At 37.5% G+C, this 17,663-nt stretch overlaps 1 protein-coding gene across 1 annotated transcript in view; it reads left to right on the top strand.

The window, feature by feature from the left end:
- Positions 1-10,631: 10,631 nt before the first annotated feature.
- The window catches only part of ELAVL2 (ELAV like RNA binding protein 2), a 657,415-nt gene continuing 650,383 nt past the window's right edge, over positions 10,632-17,663 (top strand). Inside the window, exon 1 of the mRNA XM_053699996.1 lies at positions 10,632-10,698. The gene's annotated coding sequence lies outside the window, so the exon portion shown is untranslated. The remainder of the gene's footprint in view (positions 10,699-17,663) is intronic.

Raw genomic sequence — 17,663 nt, 5'->3', positions numbered from 1 at the left:
ATAGCAAATATCAGTACAGGCTTTATAGGGGGGGGGGGGGAGTATTGTGATAGAATACAGCACCTTGCAGTTTACAATAGCAAATGATTTTGTTCCTTACTGCAAATATTTTATGTAACTAATAGCTTAATTGCTACCTGTGATTCAAGTTTTTAATGCATATCATATATTCATATGGGCTGATCAATTCCTGGATTGCAAAATCAGCCTTGATATATATCAATAGCATTTTATTTAAATGAGAAACTGGTCATTGCAACACAGGCCCATTAAAATTTAGTTTACCAATGTAAAACCCTCTGTAGTTTAAAGTAAAGTTGCAAACTCCTCGTGCAATCTGAAATGGCCTAGGAAATGGACGTATTTAATCAAAAGCACTTGCATTGAAAACATTAAATTTACATAGAACATATATACATTACTATGCTGTATTTAAAAGTGAAAGATAATACTGGAGACTAGAAAGCCTTGCGCAACTGGGTGCAAATGTAACGTGTCTTACTAGTCTTTGCATATATGATACTAGATATTTTTATATTATTACCTTACCTGTGGGTTAGTTACTCAAAAGTTACCATACTTGGTTAGACATAGTATATCAGGTGTATTTTCAAGAGCAATCACTTCTGTTTGTAAATTGTATGAACAATTACTTTGTACACCAGCAGGTGATAATAATAATGTAAAGTGTTTAATGTAAATCACTTCACAGGAGATATGTGGGTGGAAGCTAATTGCAAGAAGAGCGATACTGCTGTCCGTAGGTTTCTTTTATATTAGTACTTACCAGCACTTTAACCATTTTTAATAGTAGCATTGCTTCAGTAATGCCAATTGTAATATCATAAATTGTACATTTACTGAGAGAGGTTATACAGCTTGGACTTTAAAGCAGTGTCTAATATGGAAAATCTTTGTAATTCAAAGCTTGACGATTAAAGACAAAAAGACTAATCAATTATTTATCAACTCTGAAGGACACTGTCAGGGAAAACCAATTTGTTCTTTCTGCTTTCTATTATTAATTTATTATGAGTTTTAGAATACAAACAGCAAAAAATGTTGTTTACAAAGCGACTGTGTTATATTACTGTTGTAATCCACAATATTTAAGAGGTTGTTCAGTTAGTATGAAATACTTACAGCTGCTTACAAGACTATTTTTGTAAATGATAGATTGAGCCATAATACTATTTGCCATATCTATTATAATTTGTATGTAAACTATTTTAGTGTGGGGGGAACATTTAATCTTCATTGCTCTAGGTTTGAAGGAAGAGCGTATGATCTCAAATAACGTATCTGAGTCTAGCCTGGGAACTACGCCCCTTCTAGAAAGATGCACTGAGTAATGCTTTGACATACTATGATTTGCAAAGAAATACACAGAACCATACAGAACAAGCTCTCATGCTCCTGAAAGCAAGATGCTTGCAATATAACAGTTGTCTAAGCTGCCGTGAAGAGCAGACACACATTTGCTCCATTACATATTCCACATTTAAGGATATTCCACATTCGCTCCATTCAGACCAGAAATTAAACTTTGTTAAAAATGACAGTGCATTTATTTGTTAGAATAACCATGTCAGTCACACTATGAACAGTGTTTCCCTTATTTTGCTTATTACTACGGTGCATGCAAAGTGTTGAAGCAGTATTTGGCAATCAAGAGGTTAATACTTTATCTGCAAGGCCAACGCAAAACATAGCACTGCCCTATGGGGCATCTGTGACAGTAACTCCTTTGCTGGTGTACTTTGATTTAACCCCATGGATGACCAGTGATAACCGAATGTATTGCATAACGCAGTAATGTATTATAACTTACTTTGGCAGCTACGTTGCTTTTTATTTGAAGTGTTTGGAGACATAACTGGATAAATGTATAACAAATGGTCTCCCGGTGTTCTATACGATTTTTATACCCCCTAACTGAGCATGCTCAGTAGGAGGTAATTGCATGCCACAGCTCTCTCAAAATAATGTGTGGAATGCAATTAGGCATGTGCATGGCTAGTGGTAGCAAAATCGGAAGGGAAAGGCATGCTTACTATAAGCAGGGGATTCTGTCAAATATTCATACCCTCAAACTGCCCATGTGTTTTATTCTTAAAGGGGCAGGTGGGGAGGATTTTATCAGATATTCATACCATTTATACATTTCAATGCCCTCAAACTGCGTGTCTTAAAGGTGTAGCTTTTTTTTTTTTTTTTTACTGATATCAGTCTTAAAGGAGCAGTTGGTGGAATTGTACTGATTATCCTGTGTCTTAAAGGGGTAGTTGAGGGTAATTTTAATGATTACCCTGTGTCTTAAAGGGGTATTTGAGGGTGATTTTACTGATTAGCCTGTGTCTTAAAGGAGTAGTTGAGGGCGATTTAACTTTTTTACCCTGTGTCTTTAAGGAGTAGTTGGAGTCATTTTATTGATTATCCTGTGTCTTAAAGGGGTAGTTGGGGGTAACTTTATTAATTACCCTGTATCTTAAAGGCGTAGGTGGGGAGATTTTATTGATTACCCTGTTTCTTAAAGGGGCAGGTTGGTGTATTTTATTGATTACCTTGTGTCTTAAAGGGGCAGTTGGGGGAGATTTTATTGATTACCCTGTCTCTTAAAAGGGGTAGGTGGGGTATTTTACTGATTACCTTGTGTTTTAAATGGGCAAGTGGGTAGGATTTTATTGAGTACCCTGTGTCTTAAAGGGGCAGGTAGGGGTAGAATTTACTGATTACCCTGTGTCTTAAAGGGGTAGGTGGGGAGATTTTAGGGGCTGTTTCTGTATGTGACACACTGTTTGGGGTCTGTGCTCTGGGTGTTTCAGTATGTGACACACTATTTGGTGCCTCTTTATTAATTAGGAGATGCAGATCCCTGTATTATTATTTTTTTACAGACACACACACATATTTACATATATATATATATATATATATATATATAAATATCATAGGTAATTATTTAAAATTTTGACTAAAATTGTTATTATATGTAGGTATGTAAACACACACACATATATATTATATATATATATATATATATATATATATATATATATATATATATATATATATATATATATATATTATACGCTGTCATGTGAAAAAGAAAGTACAAGCTCTTTGAATTCTTTTTTTTTTATTATAATAATTTTTATTAGATATCTTAACCTTTTAATGCCGCTATGACATTTTATTCCGTACTAACCTGCTGGGCTTTAGCACCGTTAGGACAGAACAAAACGTCCTAGCCATTTGGCTGTACTGACGCCCCCTGACCCGATACCATAACTGAAATCTCGCGATTGCATGCACAATCGGGTGTTTTTAATTTGTCTACATCGGAACGTTGTTCCATTGTAGACAAATTGACCCTGTCACTAAAGGGTTAAACAAGTACAACACCAGATATACAAAAGCACAAAAGATGAAAGAAAACAGGTTGGATATCATTAAAAAGTTGACAATCAAGTAGTACATCAGTATGCTCCAGTAAACCTGTTCAAAAGTATCTATCTTATAGAGCCAGATATTCTGTGCCTTTTTAGGAAATAGTCAGGGACAACAAACAGAAGTTGTACATATCAGAGAAGAGGGATATATACCCTAGCATTGTTCCATTTTTCGCTTCTCTGTGTTCATATTGTATAATGATGGAGTTTCATTGTGAACCTGAATTGTGGTGATTTGTGTTCAGAAATCCAAAATATTTTTTAAAGAAAGCATAACATTACACATAAATACATGTATCTAAATTATAACTTTCAAGTTTCATGAGTCCATTAACTGAACAAATTATAAAAAAGGAGTATACTCCCTAATAGGGTTCCAGTCTTCCCTTCTTTAAAGAAATATCACATATATAATGAGGTTATAATGGGAACCAATATCATGGTAATTTATATTCACGATGACAAAGTGTTATTGTTGCTTTTAAGTATTACAATTAATAATCTTTTCAAACCTATGAGGGAATAGAACTATTCAAGATATTGTGTAATACAAGTAGATAGCCTCATCTGCACACAATGGAATACAAAGAATGTCCCTCCCTATGTTTGTGAATTAATACTAGAGGAAAGGAATAGTAGGATAAAGAAGGAAAGTATTAGCTGAATCCCTATAGCGGGAAGAAATAATAATAATAAAAAAAAGGGTTGATTGAATTATGGTGTTTATCTAAAAGCTGATTTAGGGAGACTACCGTATTAGTAGAGCGTTAAGGAGAGTACCCTTTACGGTGATATGAAACCCATAAGCAGGAGTGAGAATCTTCCAGTGCTAGAACTAGGTCCCTCTTCATCCAAACCTATAGGGTCAGGGTCCATCTGATATTGAAAGTGTTCTAACACAGTTCTCTTTGGTATAGATTTAAATTTATTTTTTAGAATGCTGTGACATGGTCCCGCACAGTGTATAAACAGTAGTTACTAGCAAATGTAGAATGTAGCTGAATCATAAGCCAATATGTTCGTTCCAACACAGCAAATAAGACTGGTGTAGCTCGGGTATATGATTTTTTTCTGAACGTAGTATATAAGCCTCACAGAAATGGTGCTCAAACCTGTGGGATATAAGCCACTCTTGATTTAAGTGGCCATATTGAGAATCTTAAGTCATTCAGGAAATGTCCATATGTTTAGGACGTCCTTAGCTTAGAATATAAGCACTAGAATATACTGAGTTGTGTCATACTATGTACAGTTTTGTATTATAATTCCTTGAAATAGCAAGTGGCAGATAAGTAATGTCTGCAAAACGGTGTCAGGATTTTCTTGTGTCAAACTGTTAAATAATGGGAGACACCTGGACCCAGGTATAGACTAAGTCTATGGGGGATAGATCCCTGTAGTGTGTCTTGCCCCAAGAAGACTGTGGAAGAGCCTGGGTGCCCTAGGCATTATATTACTGCCGATCCCACACTTGAGTTGCAGGGCTCACTGTGTTGCGATGGTTATATTCTCTGAAGTCCGGAGACAGGTTAGGCCTAATATATAGCGTCTTTAGAAGTGTAATCTGGAAATCAAGAGATAAAACAAGAGGGCGACCCCTAGTGCAGATCAATATTGAACAAGTGGTGAATATCTGCTTGTGCTTGCGAATGGATACTCACAGTAGGTATTGCACCCTGTAGTGCAAATGTAGCATACTAGGAATATTATGGTGTCCTAGTGCACATATCCACCCAAGTGGTCATTTGACCATTTGCCTGAGGAAAAAGCACGGTGAGCGCTTAGAAACGCGTAGCAATTTTACAACAGATGTCATTGTAGATCTGTGTATTTTTTCTTTTATCTTTTTAATTAAATATTTTTATATCGATACTGGAGTTCTCTTCTTTTTCATCATCCTGACGTCCATCCTATACACTTGAAGTTCACCTTCTATTACGACAGTGCCACTTGGGTGGATATGTGCACTAGGACACCATAATATTCCTAGTATGCTACATTTGCACTACAGGGTGCAATACCTACTGTGAGTATCCATTCGCAAGCACAAGCAGATATTCACCACTTGTTCAATATTGATCTGCACTAGGGGTCGCCCTCTTGTTTTCTCTCTTGATTTCCAGATTACAGATATACCTTCTGCGTTTGGGAGGAGCAGCCCTCAGCTTAGTGCACAGATAGCTGGGACACTGAAGTTCCCAGACCGTTCACCTAGGCACTATCTCTGCCTTCCCATATTGTGAGTATGCTTACATTTGCATTATTTCCTTTATAAAAAATTGGCTACACTAGGAGGCGCCCTTCTCTCTCTGCTCTGTCTTTAGAAGTGAGATGCAGTCGTCCTTGTTGGGAATGGGAGCTTTGTCTCTGCAGACTTTAGAAAGTCAAGTATGTCTTTGAGGAGGGACAGGGTGTTTTACTCATGAGGGGTGCCTCTAAGTCTTGTGTGGTCAAACTAAATTGGGATGTCCGTTGTGAGTTAGTCCCGCCACGTGGTGTGCTGCCTACACTTGCAGATCCACAAGTCTGCTGTCCCAACCACTTCGGCTAAGGTCTGCTATAGTAGGGAATACCCTCAGTTATTGTATTGAGGTAGGCGGTGAGTATCAGCACTTTGCCACGGGTAATGAGGCCTAGAAGGGTAGTTGCGGCTGCACGTAGGAGTCACACAATTTTTCGGGCATCACTGGGCCGTGCTGCGAGCGGTCAATGCCAGGCACAAGATCAATTAGCCCGGAGTAACAAGGCTAGTCAGTTGAAGTGCTGATGGTGGAATTTTGCAAACCGGATTGCTTAGTTTATGGAGCTAATAATATGAGCGGCCGCTGTGGTTGCTGGCTAACTCTACCCCCCCCCCGAATTATATTGTTTTACGTAATAGGACATAATACCAATCATCTGGTCTTAAAATTAGGTAAATACAACCTCAGATGAACAACAACACATGACATTTTACACTGTGTCATGATCTATTTAACAAAAATAAAGCCAAAATGGAGAAGCTATGTGTGAAAAACTAAGAACAACTACATTAAATAGTGTGTAGAACCACCTTTAGCAGCAATATCTTGAAGTAATCATTTTCTGTATGACTATCAGTCTCTCACATATCGTTTTGGAGGAATTTTGGCCTACTCTTCTTTACAACGTTGCTTCAGTTCATTGAGGTTTGCGGGCATTCGTTTTTGCACAGCTCTCTTAAGGTCCCACAGCATTTCAATCGGGTTGAGGTCTTGACTTTGACTGGGCCATTGCAACAACTTTATTCTTTTCTTTTTCAGCTATTCTGTTGTAGATTTGCTGGTGTGCTTGGGATCATCGTCCTGTTGCATGACCCAATTTGGGCCAAGCTATACCTGTCAGAAAGATGGCCTCACATTAGACTCTATAATACTTTGGTAAACAGAGGAGTTCATTACCCCTCCACCACCTTGCTTGACAGTTGGTATGAGGTGTTTGTGCTGATATTCTGTGTTTGGTTTTTACTAGATAAAAAGGTAGCGAGTTTGCAATAAAAAAACCCTCAAAATACAAAGTATCTGAATGAAAAAATATGCATACAAAATTTTAATCATATTTAAGTTATAGTGCACTAAAAACACGTAACGTGAATGGTATTTAGTCTTGTATTGAATTTTAAACATACACCAGTTTCCCTTGCTGTAATTTGCAACACCCAGAGAAGAGACCCCAAACAGTGTGTCAACATACTGAAACACTCAGAAGAGACACAAAATAGTGTGTCACATACAGGATTATCTAGAGCAGTGGTTCTCAACCAAAGTAACCTCAAGGCCCGGTAGATTTTAGCTAGACATGTCCAGGGCCCGGTAGTTTATATATGTGTGTATATATATATATATATATATATATGTGTATATATATATATATATGTGTATATATATATATATATATGTATATATATATATATATATATATATATATATATATATATATATATATATATATATATATATATATATATATATATACACACACACATATCTAAAGTGAGCAGCAGGGGCGGGCTGATCAGCCAGGCAAATAGGACCTGGGCAGAGGGACCAGCAAGTAGGGGGGCCCACAAATGGCATCTCCACGGATCCTGGTGCATTCCTTAAGCTGGAGTTTTCAGTTGCCCTATCAGTAACTAAGCAAAAAAGTTTGTGTTTAGTGGGGGCCCTGGTGTGGGTCTGTCGCTGTGAGGGCCATGGAGTGTGGGGCCTGTTGGGGGCAGGGCAGGGAGGCTACCATGTTCATTTGCATAAAATATAATACATTTTGGTCAGTGTGAGACAGTGTTCCTGGGGCTTTGATTGGTCTCAGTCTGCCCCTGGTGTGCAGTAAGGTAAGAGTGTGCAGTGGGGGCATGACACCAGGGCTATCAGGGCCCGGCTGTTGAGAAACCAGGATCTAGAGTGCATACCCCAAACCGTATGTCACATACTGAAACACTCAGATAAGAGACACAAAATAGTGTGTAACATACGAGAACATCTAGAGCACATACCCCAAATAGTGTGTCACATACAGAAACATTGTGAGCAATACAATTCTCTCCCCCGTCCCTTTAAGACCCAGGGTAATGAATTAAAAAACTATGCATACAAAAATTTAATCATATTTAAGTTATATTGCACTAAAAACTAAAAACAGCGTAATGTGAATGGTATTTAGTCTAATATTCAATTTAGGGCTGCAACAAATAATCCGTAAGTTTGATCATAAAAATAGTTGTCAACAAATCTCATTATCAATTAGGTGGTTAGCGATTAGTTGGTCAGTTGCACAGCACTAGCTGCTTTAATCTGATGATCTACTGCAACTAAGATTATGCAAAAAAAAAATTGATTTTATTTATTTTTTTATCCGATTAATCGGACATTAATAAAAAAAAAATGTTTGCACAATATCATGTGCAGGAGTTCATCGGATTGAAGCAGCTGGTGCTGTGCAATTAACCAACTAATCGCTGACCACCTAATTGATAATGAGATTCTTTGACAACTATTTTTATGATCAATCTTACCGATTAGTTGTTGCAGCCCTAATTCAATTTTAAAAATACACCAGTTTCCCTTGCTGTACTTTGCAACACCCAGAGAAGAGACCACAGTGTGTAACATACTGAAACATCCAGAGCACAGACCCCAGAGTGTCACATACTGAAACACCCAGAGCACAGACCCCAAACTGTGTCACATATTGAAACATCCACAGAAGGGACCCCAAATAGTGTGTCACATACTGAAACACCAAGAGGACAGACCCCAAAAGTGTGTCATATTATGAAACAGAGACGAGACTCCAAACAGTGTGTCACATACTGAAACATCCACAGAAGAGACACAAAATAGCACGTCACATACTGAAACATCCAGAGCATATACCCCAAATAGCGTGTCACATACAGAAACATTGTGAGCAATAAAATTCTCTCACCCGCTGCCCCTTTAAGACCCAGGGTAACAAATAAAATCCTACATCTGTCCCTTTAAGAGACATGGTAATCAATAAAATCTCCCCCACATACCCTCTTTGAGACACAGGGTAATCCGTAAAATCACCCTCAAATACCCCTTTAAGACACAGGGTAATCGATACAATTCCCCCCAACTGCCCCTTTAGGACATAGGGTAAGCAATAAAATCTCCCCCAACTTCCCCTTTAAGACACAGGGTAAGCAATAAAATCTCCCCCAACTTCCCCTTTAAGACACAGGGTAATCAGTAAAATCACTCTCAACTACCTCTTTACGACACAGGGTAATGACTAACATTCCCCCAAATGCCCCTTTAAGACACAGGGTAATAAGTAAAATCCCCCAACTGCCCCTTTAAGACAAAAAGTAATCAGTAAACCCCCAACTGCCCCTTTAAGACATTGAGTAATCAGTAAAATCCCACCCAACTGCCCCTTTAAGACAGTGTAATCAGTAAAATCATCTCAACTGCCCCTTTAAGACAAAGGGTAATCAGTAAAACCCACCCCTTAATTGCCCCTTTAAGAACGGGGTAATCCGTAAAATTCCCCCAACTGCCCCTTTAAGAACTGGGTAATCCGTAAAAACACAACTACCCCTTTCAGAACAGGGTAATCAATAAAATCCACCCACCTGCCCCTTTAAGACACTGGGTAATTCATTAAAATTTCCCCCCACCTGCCCCTTTAAGACACTAGGTAATCCGTAAAATCACCTCAACTACTCCTTTAAGAACAGGGTAATAAATAAAATCCACCTTCCTGCCCCTCTAAGACACTGGGTAATCAGTAAAATCCACCCCACTTGCCCCTTTAAGACACTGGGTAATCTGTAAAATCGGACGGGGTATGAAAATCGGATAGAACACCGGTTGTGACCTTGACTGAGCCCTCTGCGATCTTCAGTGCAAACATACCTACATAACTAACATAAAGGAAAAAAAAGAGGTTATTTATATGTGGTTATTAGCTCTGATAGTCCCCACAGTACTGCAAGATTCTTCAAGAGCCAATAGATGTAGTCGGGCACTCCCAATTCATCCAGAGTCTGAATTCCAAAGTGGGCGTGTCCAATGTCCGGCCAACAGGAGCACGGCTAGTGTGAGATTGTGAGTGCAGCGCGCAGGGTAGGTACAGGCAGGTGTCTGAAGCAGCTGTGGCTTTAGTACTAGGCAAGAGACCAGGCAAGGCTGACTGCATAGGCTTGCGGAGAGCTTTGCTCATAAAAGCTGCTATAAATCTGCTATCCACTCCACCTCCCTCTTTCCCAAACCCCCCTCCCCCTTTTAATTTCATGTTAGCAACCACCCCCATCCCAATTTTTCTTACTCTTTTCATTTTTTTATTGCTACGGGTCCTAGAGGATGCAGTAAAGCTCTGCAACTACTGATTAATATACCAACGAAGACCATCACCGTTTAAAAGGAATCATAAAAAATAAAAAAGCGACACACACGTACACAAGCTGGCTTTGAAACATCCCTCCCTATTTCTTTGTTTTGCTTCCCTTTAGCCTTTGATTAGCAGCATCGAATAAAGAAGGCTGCTCTCTTTCAGCTTGATTTGGATTATTTTCTTTAAGTCCCTATTTCTTTTTCAGTTATTTTCTATTATTTAAGAGGGGCAGTGTGCCGGCTTAAATTAATAGTGTGTGCAGCCCAGCTTCCCATTTGTACTTTGTTTTTTATAAAGACAAGGTCTGCATTTATCATCTGTTTCACACCAATTTGTTGCGAGGATTGTATCCTGTTACTGACAGCAGAAGGTAAGTTGACGAATCGGTTCACAGTGTCATCCAAGAACTGCATGTAATGTGTGGAAGGATGGGAGTTCACATCAAAGCAGTCGCTGTCCATTGTGAGATGCTGTGACTACTGAAATGGATATACAACTTTAATGGTGTTTTCTGAAAAGCAACAACGTGATAAAGCAAAGAATATTCTTTATTTTACATAGCAAATTATAAAGGACACTACCAAAGAGGACTGCAATGCACTAAATAACAACAAATGCTGGCAGTCAGGGAGGGTTAAAGAACTCTTTCCAAAAGCATTTAATTCAAATCCTTAAAACCAATTACTCATTACAGTAACATTTTGCACAATAATTAACCTTTTTTTAATTTGATGTGATTTAGGCATATGTTTGGCAGGTTATTTAATACATTACTTGATTTAACTTATAATTGGGTAACATAGGTATTCACTGTATAATGTGGTTATTTGAAAATCCTTGTAGTTTTTACTTGTAGGCTGGTATATGAATGATAGGTGTATGCAGCATTAAATATTATACAGCTCTTTTTACAGACTACATTGACAACAAATTGTATTCATGTGCAGTAAACCTATTTGTGAATCAATCTATTTCTTTTGATATGTTGATACATATTTAATTGGGCAGCACAATTTCCCCCTGTATAAATACAGAAACTGAGTAAATCTCACAACAGATGTAATTTACCAATATTCTATTTTTCCAGAACAGAACTTTACAAATGGCAGATTAAAAACATAAATTCAGCCCAATAACTATAACGCTCTATATATTTATACGAGTGAGTATAGCTATAAATTACAGTGTGTTATCCCTTCAAATAGATGTGAAGTATTTTAAAGTAAAAACCATAGCAGCATTTAATTTTAGCTTCCATCAATACAGCCAAAAAAATGTCTTGCCAATCATATAAAAATACAGTGGTTCTACTTATCTACATCATGATATTTTTCATTGGTTTTCCTTGAATATGGGTTATGTGCACAAGAGAACGGAGATATGGGTAAATGTTTTTGGCTTTGGAATTACTTGCAAATTATTCACAGTATGCAAGTTATAGTAAAATGTATTCTACTGCCAAGTGTGAGTATAGTTATGTAGTAGTATGTTACCCTGGGTAAGTTTACAGTAGTGACTATATAAGAACCTAGGCTATAACATGTTTTTGAGAAACATAACAAAGGCAAACCTGTAATGTGAAAGCTAACTGCTAAACTGTCATTTACATCTAATTTATAAAAAGACATTTTAGTAACTTTTAATCTAAAATGGAACATACATTTTAGTTCCCTTAAACCAGTGTTCCCATACCCTGTACTCAAAGACTGGAGTTGGAAAACACGGCCTTAAACATTAAAATATTGTCAAGAATAATTTCTTGTCAAACTAGCAGAGAAATGTTCTTTTCCACCAGAAATGATTTTGGAGTTGCTCTGGTCTGTCAGTGAGTGTTAGTAGGAAAGGAAGAAATAATGCTGCATTGGTTTCTGTAAAGCAATTCTGTGCTGAAAAATGTTCTCTCCCATCCAAAAGAGATAAATTCCGAATACATTACAGTGCATTTTAGTGTTTTTGTGCTGATAAACCAACTTTTTTTCTGAGGGTGCTGTCCCCATCAGCAAACAGATAGGTAAATATAATTTGTAGAAGACATGTACTTTTTACATTAATCCTTGTTTAGTCTAACATTCTTCTTAAAGGGTCATAAAATCTAACGTTTTTCTTTCATGATTCAGATAGAGAATACAATGTTAAACCACTTTCCATTTTATTTTCATTATCTAATTTGCTTAATTTTCTCTGTATCCTTTTAAAGAAACAGCAACGCACATGGGTGAGCCAACAACATGAGGCATATATGTGCAGCCACCAATCAGCAGCTCCTTATATAATAAGTAAATTTGAAAGTTGTGTAAAATTGCATGCGGTAACTTTTCACATACAAACATATCATGTTGACTATACTCCTTCATATATGTGATAAAAAATACCACTACTATGTATGTTTTTAAATCTTTCTTAAGCATATGATGCAGCACTACTTAAACAAGCTAAAATGTTTTAGAATTAAAAGGGACACAACCCACATTTTTTCTTTTTTTCATGATTCAGATAGAGCATGCAATTTTATGCAACTTTCTAATGTACTCCTATTATAATTTTTTATTCGTTCTCTTGCTATCTTTATTTGAAAAAGCACAAATGTAAAGCTTAGGGGCTGGCCCATTTTTGGTTTAGCACCTGGCTAACACTTGCTACATAATGGCTACATTTATTAAAGGAGTAAATTAGAAAGTTGCTTAAAATTTCATGCTCAATCTGAAAGGGATACTAAACACATTTTTTTCTTTCATGATTCAGATTGAGCATGAAATTTTAAGCAACTTTCTAATTTACTCCTGTTATCAATTTTTCTTCATTCTCTTGCTATCTTTATTTAAAAAGCAGGAATGTAAATCTTAGCAGCCAGCCCATTTTAGGTTCAGCACCATGGATAGTGCTTGCCTATTGGTGTCTAACATTTAGCCACCATTAAGCAAGCATAACCCAGGTTCTCAACCAAAAATGGGCCGGCTCCTATGCACCACATTCCTGCTTTTTAAATAAAGCAAGAGAACAAAGAAAAATTGATAATAGGAGTAAATTAGAAAGTTGTTTAAGATGGCATGCTTTATCTGAATCATGAAAGTAAAAATTTGGGTTTAGTGTCCCCTGAATCATAAAAGAAACATTTGGGTTTTGTGTTCCTTTATGTAAAAGGACATAATAGTGCAAAGCAAAAGTGCTTTAGGTAAATAAGGAAGGTAATGTTTATATTACTCACCATAGAATTCTGTTTAAACCCCACAAAGGTAAAGACCCACTGCAGATCCAGAGCTGAACATGACCAGTGATTGGTGGGGTTATGCAACTGTCACTGCCGATTGGCTATGGGCCATTTTGTGCTCTGGGCCAGTTTTACTTTAAAACTCCAAGTGTGACTATTTGCTTAACCTTTTTCTGAGAGTTACATTTCCGGTGTGAGTAATGCAAAAATTACCTACTCTAAAGCATGTAATTTTCGCACTACAATGTGTCCCTTTAACCCCTTCATGCCAGGGGCAAATGTTTAACATCAGAACAAAGTTCTTATGTACACATTTGCTTGAAAAAGAAATCATGCCATCGTCAGTGTGTTTACGTGATTTCAAGATCAGGATCGGATTGTGGGGGACTGCCTACGCTGCTAGGCACGCTGCCCAGTCTGATTTTTCTTTCCTGGAAAGGAGGAGGCTGCAGGACGCCATATAAGGTAGGACTTTCCATGCCGTCCTAACAGTGTTGAAGCTCAGCGCTGTTAGCACAGCATGGAATGTCCTAACAACATCAAGTTGTTAAGCTGAATTTGTTTATATTGATTTCAAACAGGAAGTGCATGTTTGTGCACCATTCCCCCCTATGGATTGCCTTATAAGGCCAACTCTTACAGCTCTTCTGGTAGAGTGACAAGCCTCCCCAAGAATAACCCCCCCCCCCCAAATATTAAATCAGTGCATGTTTAAATTGAATAGCTTTTACTTTTAGGGCCAAACATTTTCAGCAGTTAAACAAAATCGTGATCTTTCACATTTGTTATAGTATTTTTTAGTGCAGTTTAAAAGGACATGAAACCCTACATTTTTCTTTCAAAATTCAGATAGTGCATACATGATTGAACAACTTTAAAATTTACTTCTATTTCTTAATTTTGTTCCCTTGGTATCCTTTGTTGAAAAGTATACCTAGGTAGGCTCAGGAGCTGGGACATATATTTGTGTCTGCACATATATGCCTCGTCATTGGCTTAGCAATGTGTTCAGCGAGCTCCAAGTAGTGCATTGGTGCTCCTTCAACAAATGATACCAAGATAATGAAGCAAAATTGATAAAAGAAGTACATTTGAAAGTTGTTTAAACATGTATGCTCTATCTGAATCAGGAAATAAAACATTTGGGTTTCAGGTCACTAAGAAATTTTGTTGCACATCAATGATGTTATGTATTACAGACGTTTGTAGCTTGCAAAAAAAAAAATGGATGGTCCTGTCATGACAAATTCATTTTATCTCATACTTGTAGAGGCCAGATCCTGACCACCAGAAAGCTTAGGGAATTCTAAGCAGTTAATAATTGGTTGTGCCGCAAATTTGCATTCTTGATCATTTTAAATGGATATCTTCTTTAAAATTTGACTGTCCCATTAAATGAGTCCTAGCTTCTTACCAAAGTAACATTATTTCTGTGGGCCTACTTTATGGTATATGCAATGACTGTGATAAAGAACAATGTAACAGCTTAGATACCAAACAGGGCTGCTGCAGATTTCTGATGTGATCTGATGAGATAAATAATTAAAATACTTTAATAATAAAAAAGAGACTGTCGTAATTTAGCCAATTAAATGCTTACAATATTTATTTAGATTTTTGTTAATTTTATTGTTTACACAACAAAAAAACAATACGCAGTTACTAATCTATAGTAATTAAAACCATTTGGTAGCGTTCAGACTTGCTCACGTCTAATTAGTAAGCAGGTGTGTAACGTAGCCTCGGCAGTCACATTTGCTTTGGTGTCTGTCTATAGTGCATTCACATCCTAGAGCCGCTTCTAGGAACACGCCCTGCTCTCCTAGGTCAACGTTCTACCGGCCACGCCCTTTGCAGTGACGTCAACGTGAAAAGCTATATCTTGCCCTCGCGGGCGGTGACACCTTGCAGGTGGCTTTTGCAGTTGCTCTTGGGGTTAAACAAAGCAAGATTTTTGGATTGTTTGGTGATCCCCACTCTGATTGTCGCAAAGCTCAATTTTGACAGGATTCAATTTACTACTTGTAACCAATTCACTATAGATTTTTACCCGGATGTTAAGACTACATTCACGCACAGGACATCCAAGACATGTAAGTTAAAACAAGAATAATTACCTAACATTTTTGTATTGCTCTGGAAAAATATACAACAGGTTAAAAAAAAGCATGCATATCTGAACAAGCACGTTAGAATATTCCTTGTTTGATAAATGGGTTATCCTATCTTGTATGGTTCCATACATTATTTTGTGATTTGCTTGTAAGGCCACGGCTTCTCATTTATTGCAGGACTTTACCTTCAGTTAGGTTGTTTCTTACGCACCGGGTATTCTATGCCTTCGCGCGACGTCAGCTTTCTCCTTTTGTACTGTTTGCAAAATGCCTTCTTGCCGGATTCTGCAAGTGCTTCGTGTCCCCGCCCATCGCGCGCGCTCCCTCACCTCCGCGTAGGCGGCTCTAAAATCTATTAGTAAGACTGAAGCGACTGTTGCTTATCATTTTGTTAGTTGGCATTGTCACAGTTTGTGACCGCCCTATCAATCTTTAAAGAGGGTGAGGTGGCATGGTTTTCACGTGACACGACAGGCAGGGCTCGTTCAGGTTTAGTTTAAAACGTGGACAGTTACACTGTTTCACAGCTAGGGGTGCTACTGCTACTTATTAATTTGTATTCAGAATGGTCTAAATGGTTATGCGAGTGATGTACTGCATTCAATGTTTTATTACAAAATTTGCTACCCTGTATGTTTTAATATAGAGGTTTAGACGATTTCCGTCTGTACCCCCCACCACTGTTGTAGTGTTAGCTATGAGCACTAATTTCACGCCTAAAGACTGTTTTGTATGATTTATTGTGATGCTGCTCATGATGTGGTAAAATAGTGCCCTCCGCATAATAAATGTTAGCTGCATTAAAATATGTGCCGAATGTCTAACACGTGCGTCGCAGAACACGTGCTCTTAATTTATCGGATATCCTTGACCAAGAAAAATTGCTTGTCATTAGGTGTTTGATTGTGATATCCTATTAGAAGTAATTTGTTCGAAAATATAATTTTTTTTTGTTTTTCCAGGAACAGTGGAAAGATTTGTGTCCTTATTAAATTTTGCGTAATAGTTGAAAGTGCGCAGAACCGCGGCGGCAGTGACGTTCTTGATAATCTAGACTGTCATCTCATTTTGTTGCCTTTTATGCGTTGGTGGACCTGGTTTCTTTGAAATAAACCTTTAAAATGAAACACGATTGTGCGGTTTTTAGTCTGGTCCCAATATTTTTTCCAACGTGCCAGAATTTATTTGTATACATGTCAGCACCTGTTTCCACCCAGGGCCCAGTACTAACATTGTCAAAGACCATAAGTGTAGTGTGCCACGATAGCAATTCGTATCACTCCTGACTCGGTCACTGGCTAAGATTTACTTTATTGCCATTGAAATACTGTAGTATATGCAGTAATAATTATTCAGAAGCCAGTAAAGGCAAACTTTTCAAGCTTGTTATAACTGAGAAATCATTTAATCCATTAGCTTTTATAGAGAAATATTGCCAATGTGCTATTAAAGAGATATTACAATATTTTAGATTGTGATATACAAAGTTTTAAAGAGGCAGCAAAGTTAAAATTAAACTTTTGTGATACAGAATGCATCTTTCCCATATACTTCTAATATCTAATCTGCATTTGTTATATTGGTATCCTTTTTGAAAATCATATCAATATAGGCTCAGGAGCAGCAATTCAATACTGGGAGCTAGCTGCTGATTGGTATTTACACTACTACGTCTATTCTCATTGGCTCACCCAAGGTACTTGGCTTGCTTTCAAGTAGTACATCACTGCTCTATCTAGAAAGGATATCAAGAGAATGCAGAATTTTGACAATAGAAGTTAAAGGGACATTAAACCCTAAATGTTTCTTTCATGATCCAGACAGAGAATAGAATTTTAAACAACATTCCAATTTACCTCTATTATCTAATTTCCTTCTGTCTTTAGATATCCTTTTAGAAATAGCAATGCACATGGGTCAGCCAATCACAAGAGTCATCTATACGCAGCCACCAATCAGCAGCTACTGAGCCTATCTAGATATGCTTTTCAGGAAAGAGTATCAATAGAATTA

Source organism: Bombina bombina, chromosome 2 (genome assembly GCF_027579735.1).
Source record: "Bombina bombina isolate aBomBom1 chromosome 2, aBomBom1.pri, whole genome shotgun sequence".
Classification (NCBI taxonomy): domain Eukaryota; kingdom Metazoa; phylum Chordata; class Amphibia; order Anura; family Bombinatoridae; genus Bombina; species Bombina bombina.
This window is presented reverse-complemented; position numbering and strand designations above follow the sequence as displayed.